Source organism: Alligator sinensis, unplaced genomic scaffold (genome assembly GCF_000455745.1).
Source record: "Alligator sinensis unplaced genomic scaffold, ASM45574v1 scaffold928_1, whole genome shotgun sequence".
NCBI lineage: Eukaryota > Metazoa > Chordata > Crocodylia > Alligatoridae > Alligator > Alligator sinensis.
In genome coordinates, this window is record NW_005842229.1 from 1,321,702 (window position 1) to 1,332,837 (window position 11,136).

The following is an 11,136-nucleotide window of genomic DNA, read 5'->3' on the forward strand; positions in this document are numbered from 1 at the left end:
AATAACTAATACATAGTGGTAGCAGTAGTAGTTACACAGTGACTCAAGACAAAAAGTACCTTATAAAGTCTCCAACCCTGCAAGTGACTGACTTCTCAGACACAGATTTCTCTAACCAGAGCCACTTGCAGGAGTGATCAAATTGAAGTTGGAAACTTCCAATCGGAAGTGAATGATTTTGTTCAATCTTTCTTCAGTGTTTTCACACAGTGATTTAAGACTAGGAACCAGACCTTACTTGTGTCTAATTGAGTGGAGTTAGGATTTGGGTTTAAACAAAAACATGGAGATCTCAAGCACAAAACTAGAGTGAGTCAGAAAATGACAGTAAAATATTCTGAAAATGTTAATTTCCATTTGCCACCCTTACATTTACATTGACATTTTCTGACCACCTCTTCACTCAAAATAATTGATGGGGAAAAGATCAAGAAATGTAATTAAAAAGGCAAAAAACAGAAAACAAAGAGAAAGGGCAAATGGGCATGAGTCTTAGGGTCAGGGAAAGAAGAGGAGCAGGTGGTAGAACTGATGAGGGAGATTTAATGAACTGTGATTGACTCACTATAACAAAGGAGGAGGAACCTAATCCTTGCCGTCAGATCTGTACACATATGGACTCACAATAACAAATAGGTCCAAGCTTGGTGATCAATCCATCAGCACCACATTACAGATAAGTCGGGGAGGAAGGAAGGAACCAAGTTTTATTTTGCCCTCAGTCAACCTAAATCTGTTTGCATGTATCCATTTCAGTACTGTTTGAGTTACTGTCTGTCATCTCTGCCTTTTCAACCTGATTGTTTGCCTTCTCATGTCTCACTACCACCACCCTCTCCAGGTTGTTTTTAGATACTACCCTTGGAATTTAGGGCCCTAATTATATTGGTCCTATGGCACATTTCACATACCATACCTCAGGCTCAGTAGCTTCAAAAATGGGCTTATAAAAATCTGCATTTAAATATTGGTTGAGTTTTAATCAAATGCACATCACAGCTTGCTCTGTGTTTCTGCATGACAGAAACCAGAATACTGAATCTGCAGATCTGCCAAGAAGAATATCACATGTGATGGAAGCATTTTTCTCTCTTGTATCATTTTGGCCCTCACACTCTCATGCTAGGAATTAGCTGCAAATATCTTCAGTGCTTTGTGTGTTATTTGCTCATATAAACAGAAGAAAAAGTTAACTTGATTTCCTAATTCTGTACCAAAGAGAGATGGACTCTATAATCTCTCAATAAATCTTCCTTGATACATTTGTATTTTAAGGCCTGGATCTGCAAACTGGCCTAGATTCTGCAAGCCAGACATCTGTGCCCGCATGCATTCCCTAAGGGGTCTGCCCATGTGGGTTTCTCTGCACAATCATGGCCTTGGTGTCCAGAAGAGATTTACTGCCAATCCCAAACAAAAGCCTCTATCCAGGAAAAAAAAATCTGCTTTGGTTCTAATTTTTTCAGAGCAAAAATTAAGCAAAATGACTGAATAATTCCTGCCCACTTTCCAGGATACGCCAAGGGCAAATTTATCATGTATTGTGAATTGCTTTAAGATTTATGAGTGGAAGGGGCTAACAAAGGGCAAAACAATATAGTTGTTACAGCATATTATTTATGTTTCAGTAAGGCCCGGGAGCACCTATCATGGATGGGTAAAAACTTGATGTGTAAAAACAGAAAAGAGATGGTCCTTGCCTCAGAGAACTTTGTCATGTCTGAACAAAAGCAGTAAAAGTGGCCGTTCTGTCGACCAGATGGTGGCTGGAATCCTCAGATAATCTTCAGGTGTCTTGCACCTTTGGGGTTCACCACTTCCCTCCTACTATGTAGGAGTTCTCCGACCACTGGCCGTGGGTGCAAATTCAACCAGTTTCTGCCCAACCCACTTGCTGCCTGCTATGAATCCCCTTGAAAGCCTGTCCTGCACTCCCAAAATGGCCCTTCTGCAATGCGGTGACAACTTTCAGAACTGGAACCAGCCAAAAGGAAGAGGACAACGGACAAGGCTCAAACTGGAGCTGGGGGCAGACCAAGAAAGAAGTCAGAAAGGTACACTGCGAGAAAGGCAGTGAAGCCAGTGGTAGAGAAGATGGGTACAGAAAGAATTAATTTGTTATGAAGAGGCCAATTCTGTAGAGAGGGGCTCACTCTCTACAGCAAGAATTAAGGGGTGGGGGGGAGAGGGAGGCAGGGAGAGAGAGAGAGATCTTGTTCAGCTGTGAGTAGGGAAGGGGACTGGAGCTGCCACAGGGGAACAGAACAAAGGAAGAAAGTAACTGGACACAAGTTTACATAGTCAGCTCCTTGGAATAGTCCTTTTAGTGTGCTAATGGTTAAACAGGTTACTTGAGCTGCAACAGGTCACAATTTCAATGCCCAGCCTGTGCACATTACAGCTAATTTCTTGATTTAGCAGCAGCTCTCCCAGGCAAATCAAAATGGAATCTCCCCTGTCCAAACCAGAAATAACTCCCATCTCATTTGGAAGTCACCCTTGGCATAATGTCATATAATCTACTATAGAGAGAGATTCAATACAGTGGTATTTGCCAGTAACAACTCTCCCACAGGGAACCTGACCACTAGTGCAAAAATATGTCTGCCACAACTACTATAGACTACATCTGCCAATTAAAATAATTCAAACACATCTCTTGTATCCTACGAGAAATGAACAGAGCAAGCGCAAATGGAAAGGAACGTTGCAGAGTCCCTGCCACTTCAGATCAAATCAAGGGGAACAAAGGAAAATATTAATACCGTGAAATGGCACCAGAAGTTAAATACTCCTGTTATTGATAGCTTTGCTGGAAGAGTCAGAGGGACAGCCAGCACAAACAAGAGTTTCAATGTACATTTTCTCTTTCGTTTTGGTTCCTCAGAACTTGTGGACTGAGGATTTTCCAGTTCCACGTCTTTGAATAAAACTCAGTGTAGTCGAGGCCTAGCACATAGCAGTCCACCCCCTAAAACTCAGTACTGCAGGTTGCATGCTTTGTTGGCAGTCTCAACAGGGAAACCAAAAGACTCTGGCATCTTCCAGAGACTGGCAGAGACACCTCCTAGGGACGGCAGTATCATTTTACCCTTAAGGGATACTTTTATAGGACTCAGGTGATCTGGGTTCTATTTCTGCTTCCAAGTCACTTTGTCTCCTTCTCTCATCTGTTTAGACTGCCAGGTGCCTGGGTCTGCCACCATCTAGGAGTTTGTTCTAGTATCTAAGACCAAAGAACAAGTGGCTCTTAGGGCTTCTAGGCACCACTGTATTTCAAGCTAATAACAATCGACCCTCTGTGTTGTATGAACAAGCCAGTGGCAGGGATAACAACATATACCCATTCTTTGAGAATTTTCTTGTGCTGTCCCAGAGATGTCCCTTGGCATATCAGCCTGTGCTGGCTGAGGGTGGCGACCGCTTGCAGAAGCTGCCAGTGGCAGGGCCTGTACAGCACTGTCCGCGGGGCCCCTCAAAGCACGGGGCCCAAGGCAGTCACCCTGATTTGCCTCCCGCCCTCCAGGGACGGCCCTGGCTGCCAGGCTTCTGCATGCCATAAGAGCTCCATTCACATGGGGATTAATTGTGAAATGAACTGTTCTGGCAGTTCCACTCCTGCTTCACTTATTTTTGGTGTAAAGAAGGGAAATAGTACTATAATATTTCTATGGCTTCAGGTCCTGCCTATAAGTCATCCACTACCTGTGCTGGCAGGAGTAGTTTGTATATCACACACGCCTTCATACAGTCACACATGCACATGCACACTTAACAGGTTTATCATCATCCCTTTTTCCACTAATCATCCCCATTTTTATTCTCCTTTGTATAGAACTTGGCCTGTCAAAAAATCTCCCCTCTCACCATTTAAAGACAGTCTACTGCTCCACCCTCTCTTATGGCCCCCTGGGCTTCTCCAATTCTCAGGGATCGTAACTCCCTAGTCAGAGTTCCTCACTCCAGCATCATTTACCCAAAATAACAGAGAGAAAAAACAGTGAAAGGAGCCATCAACAAGTTTCCACAATGCACAAAAGAAGAATTAAGTATTTTTTAAACATTATTTTTGGGGCTTTCCCTGCTTCCCCTCCTTATTTCTTTCTAATGGAATCCAATACATTATCAGCAGGGACTCAACCTCAGACCTCCAGATCAAAAGAACAGGTTTCTCCTACTAGAGTTAAAGGACCAACTCCTCAGCTGGAAACACTAGAGGGCTCTCAATACGGACCAACAAAGGAGGGGTCATGACATACTTGGGTAGTGATATTGCGCCACTTCAGTCAATAGGATTTTATGGACATCCATGGCAACAGGGTCCCGACACAAGTAAACAAGTCTCAATGCAGGCTATCTCATTTGAACTCAGAAGCTAATCAGTCCTGGACTTGGCTAATGCTTGGTGGGAAGACCACAGAGAATCCAGGGTGCCAGAAGCACAAGCCAAGGAGTTATGGTCAAATGCCTGAAAAATATTAGACAACAGAAACTGAATAAGTGGAGACGCTTCATTGCTGTTGAGCTCACTAACGGGTATAAAAAGATGGCATCAGGATTTGCTTCTTAGTCAACCCATTACATTTTCCTGTGCCACCTGCTTTGGTAGTATCTAAGCTCTGACTATTGCTTCACCCACATCTCCCAGATCATAATGAGGTCTAATTCTAAACTGGGGGGTTTATTCAATAGAGAAGATGCTTTCAATATTTCCCACTCACATTGTGGGCTCACCACAATGTAACATGCCACTAGACTAGCTCACTGAGTTTCTCTCCAACCAGCAGAGCCAGTTATCTGCCTGGACATCAGACTAGATGGGACTAGGCTCATGATTTCATAAATTATGGCGGCTGTCACCAGACCACCATCTCCACCTGGTCCAGTGAGAAGCAATGGAATTATTTCCAGTTCCCAAGAAGAGAGGAATTTTGCAGAGCATAGTGCAGTATCATACACAGACTGCAGAGACAAAGACCAAAGGCAAATCAGAGTTGTTAGTCTGTAAGGTGCCACACTGCCATGCCTTTAGAGTTGTTCAGTCGCATATGTACCACCATGCTCCATTTCCTCCTGATAGCCAAAGGTTTGTGTAAGATTAAACTTCTAAAGCAGATCCCTTTTATGTTTACCTTTCAATAGGGTCCTGAGGTAGAGCATATCAACAGCAAACAGAGGAGAGAGACCGTGAAAGCAGAAAGGATAGGGTGCATGATCAGATATCTACATGAAATATTCAGGCCCTTTCCCTATTCTTTTCACCTAAAATAATCTGGCTTCTGGCCACAGAATTACATATAGTGGTAGGGGAAAGAGGGGAAGAAGGATTAACTTCTATTTATTTGTGCATGATCATTAGGATTATGTCAGAGGGGGAAAAAAGCATTAATGCATAATCTTTTCCCCGCGCTATACAACACTGGCTGCCTTTAATTTAGAATTAAATCGAAACACTCATTTGGAGCAGCTTTGAACAGCAGCCAAAGCCTTCCCATGCATTGTGTTTGCTTATGGGTAGCCTTTCTAGCCTTTTTTTCATCTGTGGTGCCTTTTTCAGACCTGTGCTAAAAGTTGGTCAGTGAACTGAATGCACTTGTCACACTTCCAGAATGCTCTCCTTGTCTTCAAGTTGACACACCATCTGACTTCGAACACAGGTGAACTGGAGGGCTATCCTGAGGAAGTTTGTTTGCTATTAGTACAACCACCAAACCAACCCCAGCAAACACAACTCAAAAGCCACAAGTATTTCTATTCTAATAGGAAGACTGGCTGAGGACCATAATTGTTTGCATTTTAGAGAGACAGGAACATATTAAAAAGAACATAAAAATGTATGTTCTTAAATTCTAAATAGCAGTGAATTATTTTTTGACACAGCAAGTCATTTTACATGCCTTGTTGCACATGATTAGACAAGTTCAGACAAGGGAAATACAGCATTAAGATACAAGCAGGCCAAATCAAGTTGGGTGGGGTGAAACTAAATTTAGTTGAGTGAACTGGTCATCCAGTTCTGTTCATGTTACAAGTCTGTTTCACAAGAGTCTCACAAAAGCAGATGAGAAAGGTGCCTTTCAGTCTTCATTTTAGTCTATATAAGTGGTGAGTTTTGTAAAGCTAAAGAATCCACTGCAGCCTCAAGTCTTTTCCTTAATTATTGGCATTCATTAAAAAAAAGGGTAAAAAAAAAAGATTGCCATCCTTTCAATTTGATTGTGAAGGGAGCTCTGCTTATCACAACAGGTGCAGAGGCCACTCACAAAAACAGAAGTAGCACAACATTGAAAGGCTAAGAAATTACTTATTCTCTTTGTCAGCTGCTCACACAAGCCGTGTAAAGCCTACTTGGAAGGAGATATTGTGTCTTTGTAAAGACAGAGAGGGGTTAAAGTTTGCAGGGGAAAAGAAAAAAGAAACACCCTGCCCATTCCCAGAAACATTTGAAAGATATATGCCCAAAAAATTAAATAAAAATATATCCCTTCAGAGCATGGGAATTAGCAATACCAAGAGGCTAAGGACTTGGTAAACTTTTAACAATCTGGCACTGAACTTGAATGGTCAATAGAACAAGAACTGATGAAAGCAAAGAATTCCAGTTGCAGTGCTCTTGTAGAAAGGAGCCTGTTCAAGTCTTTCTGATGGCTCTATCTAATTATGCATTCTTGTGGATGACAGTTCATGACCAATTCCTAGAATGTCCTTGTTCCTTGTCAGACAAGTGATTCGTGCAACGCACCTAGGTGGTCATCATGTTTTAAACAACAGCAACAAATAATCCCAGAAAAAAGCCTGAGATCTGCAAGATTCTGGATCGATTTAGGCTTTTAGTTGATTTCCCCTGTTCTCTTCCCCTTGCAAGATAAGAAACAACTGAAAACTAAAATTTCAATTATAAGACACCTTCCTAATCCCTTAGATCTCTCTTAAGTGATGTATGAATTTCACCCTGTCTTCACAGAGTTTGGAGTCATTTTACATCTGGAGTATTTCATTTTCTGAGGATGATGGTTCTGTTTATTTTAACGAGGCATGGAACGATGTGCAAACCAGTCGTGTCTCTTAGATGCTGATTGTTCCCAGCACCAGATGGTCAAACCTTCTTCTTTTAAAACAGCTGACTCAAATCCATAAAAGAAAACACCAAAGATGAAAACAACCAGCACCAACAACAACATCAAAAGAAAAATACCCCATGACGGGAAAAATATTGTTCTGTTGGCATCCCGAGAGAGAGAAACTTCAGAGAAAAGTTTGCCTTTGGTCTCCATACAGTGGAGATCCACAATGCGATGGAAGAATTCCCTCATCAGAAAGTTTTCACCAGTGGCAAACTAAATTCTGTAGCTTAACTATTCCAGAAGTGCTGGTTGTAGCTGTGTTGGTCTAGTGTCATAGGCAGACAAGGTTCTTTGAGTACATCTGATAACTTTTATTAGTGTCAAATGACACTTCCTCGGCCTGAAGAAAGTGTTTGTACCAGCAAGCTTGCAAAGAAGAATTTTTCCAACTATTTTAGTTGATCTAATAAAAGATATGTAGCTTAAACATTGCAGATATTTTCTGGGCCTTAACTTAACCTGCATTAGCTTTGAAAGTACTGTAGTCTGTTCATACCTGTTATCCAGAATGAGTACAGCTGTCTGTGATTCTTCCAACTGCTTCGGGGTATTGAAAGCAAGTATGAGTACTAGTAAAATAGAGCTACATAAGTGGTTGAAGATGCTGTAACATGTAGGTTCTGCATTAATTCCTAGCATCTCTTCATGGTAGTGCTAAAGATGTAGGCTCCAATCAAACTGAACTTTAAACTTATAACTAGTTACCTCCCTTGCAGTTAAGTACAAGCCCAAATGTTGCACTGGATTAGGAACTTTTTCAATGCCTCTCTTTCCACTAAGTCTATTTCTATACCCAATGTGTGCTGCTTTAATTATACCAGTTCAGTTAAATCTGTAAAAGCAAATTTGTGGACAAGCTAAACTTGCATGAGGCAGGCTTAAGCCAATGCAGATTCACCATTGATAAAATTGGACTGGTTTAACTGAACAGGTTAAATAAAATAGCTATCGATAAACTGGTCCAACATCTCAGTATAGACAAGGCTTTATTTAGATTTACAAATACCTTCTTTCAGCTTAATTTATATTTGTTCCTAATCACCTTAAGTTAAGCCAAAAGGAGTCTGATTTAAATCAAAATAAATATGTCCACAGTCTATTGAACCATTTTGAATAAATAAGTTTACACACTTGAAGTCAAATTGGTGCAACTTTGCATGTAGATGAGCCCTAACCTAAAACTGAGGTCATGTCTCTGTCAAGATCCCTAATGGTCAGCCCAGCCTAAGCTAATTGCCTAGTTGGCCACACTTGCCTGGGGCTCTAATTGGAAGCCCCACCCCAGCTAATGAACTGCTGACTACTGTTCAGGCCTCCTGATTGGCTGCTGGGAAGAGCAGCCTCCACATTTAATTCCAACTGGGGCAGGAGATAGCTCTGCTGGAAAGTTTGTCATGGCAAGCCTCTTGGATCCTGTGCTCCCTGGCTTTTGAACCTGCTCAGCTCTGCTTTTTGGGAAATTCCCCCCCGCAGTGAAATAGCTCAGTTTCTGACCCTTGAACCTTAACATAGCCTATAACTTGGACTTTGCCTCTGGATTTCCCCCTTGGATCAGATAACTTTGATTCTAGCTCCTCCCTTTCCCCAGGGGTCTAACCACTAAGCCAGACTCCCTGTAAGCTGGTTCTTACAGTCTCAGAAGTTTGTGTGTCTGCATGTACACTCTGTCAAATAAAAATGTAACACCAAGCTTGTGACCACTCAAAGATCCCCAGGCAAGAATAAGCAGTGGACAGTTTAAGCTCTAGCAGCATTGCAGGCTTTACCCGCAGTATTGGTAGCTACTACCTGTTCTGCAGTTGCTATGAACTGTTAAACAGTTGTCATGTTCCTTCATTCTAGAGGTGACTGCATTTCAGTATCCGGTGAAGTGATAAGTTTGGAAATCAGGCGGTAAAGTGTTTTGAGGTGTTTGGGCAAAACTCATGATATTAAATGCCATTAATAGCAAACAGTAAGTTCCATCATCTACTTCACAGCAGGTATGTCAGACAGTTGTACTCTGGCATCATCAGTGAAGTTGAGGATGAAATTAATTGCTTTTAACAACTATGTCAGCCTTGAAAGCAAAATGAGCAGCCCCAGTGCCTGTTGCTTAGTTTGGTTTGGAGATAAAGCTCCCCATAGTATACATTCACTAGGCTTCTGTAGTTGGATCCCAATACACAATATAATTTTCCCATGGGACAGGTAACATCTTATTTGGGTGCAACTTCAACAGGTTCTGTTGCATCTGAATCCTTTGGCTTTCAGCCTCCTACCACTCCAGCTCTTGCCTAATGCCTGGTATCCACTTGCACCTGGTCTCTTTGTAATTGTAGCTGTAGCTGTCCACCTGAAACTTTTCCCAACACAGCTACTATGGCTATGGACCTCTCATTCTTCATGCTTTTTCTGCTAGTTCACCACTGGAATCACCTGTGGCACTATTACCGCGGTTACCCATAGGTCCTCTAAGAGAAAAGAGGACCTATGGTCCCTTGTTTGAAGACACGTGTTTCATTCTGCCTCATGTTATATAAGCACAGACCTAAAGATACCAGTTCTAATTTTTGTCTGAGAAACCTCACTGCACATACAAACTCATTGGTTTGGTCTTTTATGAGCTACCTGTAAGGTGAATTAAGTTTTTGTCTGTATAGAAACATTAGACACAAGACATGGGAGATGATATTGCATCTTTAATCGGCACTGGCTAGGCCTCATCTAAAGTATTGTGCACAGTTTTGGGCTCCCCATTTTGAAAAGGGCATGGAGAAGTTAGGGAGGGTCCAGAGGTGGACAACAAAAGTAATAAAGAGCTTGGAAGACAACTCGTACAAGGAGACATTGAAGGAAAGAGACATGTTCGGATTGTGGAAAAGGTGCAGAAGAGGGCATATAACAGCAGTTTTCAAATATCTGAAGGGCTGCCATAAAGAGAAGGGAAAACACCTTTTCTCTCTTGCTGCAGGAAACAGAACATGGTCCAATGGCTTGAAATTACAGCAAAGTCATTTCAGACTTGGTATCAAGAGAGACCTCTTCACTGTTAGAACAGTGAGGCAGTGGAATAGACTGCCTATGGAAGCTCTGCAATTGGAATCTCCATCACAAGAGGTTGGACAAGAAGTGGTTGAACAAGCATTGTTCAGGGGTGATCTAGGAGGGCCTGTGCTATAACATGGGTATTTCCCATGTTTCCAGATATGGCTGGTTGCCACATGGGGCTGGGACATAATTATTTTCCTCCTCCTGTTACTACACGTGTCAGGGTTGGGAGTGGGGTTTCCACCTTTCTCACAGGCACAGGGCTGAGGATTTTGACAGGTGTGCCAAAGCTCCTGCTGGGATTTACACCCCAAGATCCCTGGCTAGAAGGTCTTGGCCATCCACTTAGGGTTGCACCAATCTCAATATTTCATAGATTTCATAGACATTTGGGCTGGAAGGGACCCTGGAGGATCGAGTCCAGCCCCCTGCCCCAAGGGCAGGAAGTCAGCAGGGATCATAGGATCCCAGCAAGATAAACATCCAAGTGTGTCTTGAAGGCATTCAAAGTGGGTGCTTGAACCATCTCCAGCGGCAGTCTATTCCAAACCTCGGGGGCTCGGACAGTAAAGAAGTTCTTCCTTATGTCCAGCCTGAATCGGTCGTGGCGGAGTTTGTGACCGTTCAATCATTCCTTTAAGCGCTCTGGTGAATTGTTCCCCCAGAACCTGGTGAACACCCCTTGTAAACTTATAGGTGGCCACCAGATCACCCCTGAGCCTATGCTTTTCCAGGCTGAAGAGTACCATGGCTCTCAGCCTCTCATCATAAGGTCTGTTATCCTGACCTCTGATCATACACATGGCTCTCCTTTGCAACCTCTCAAGCGTCTCCACATCCTTTTTGAATTGTGGAGCCCAGAACTGGACGTAGTACTCCAGCTGCGGCCTCACCAAGGCCAAGTACAATGGGAGAATGACATCCTGGGATTTGCTTGAGAAGCATCTATGGATGCAAGCCAGCATTTTGCTCGCTTTACTAG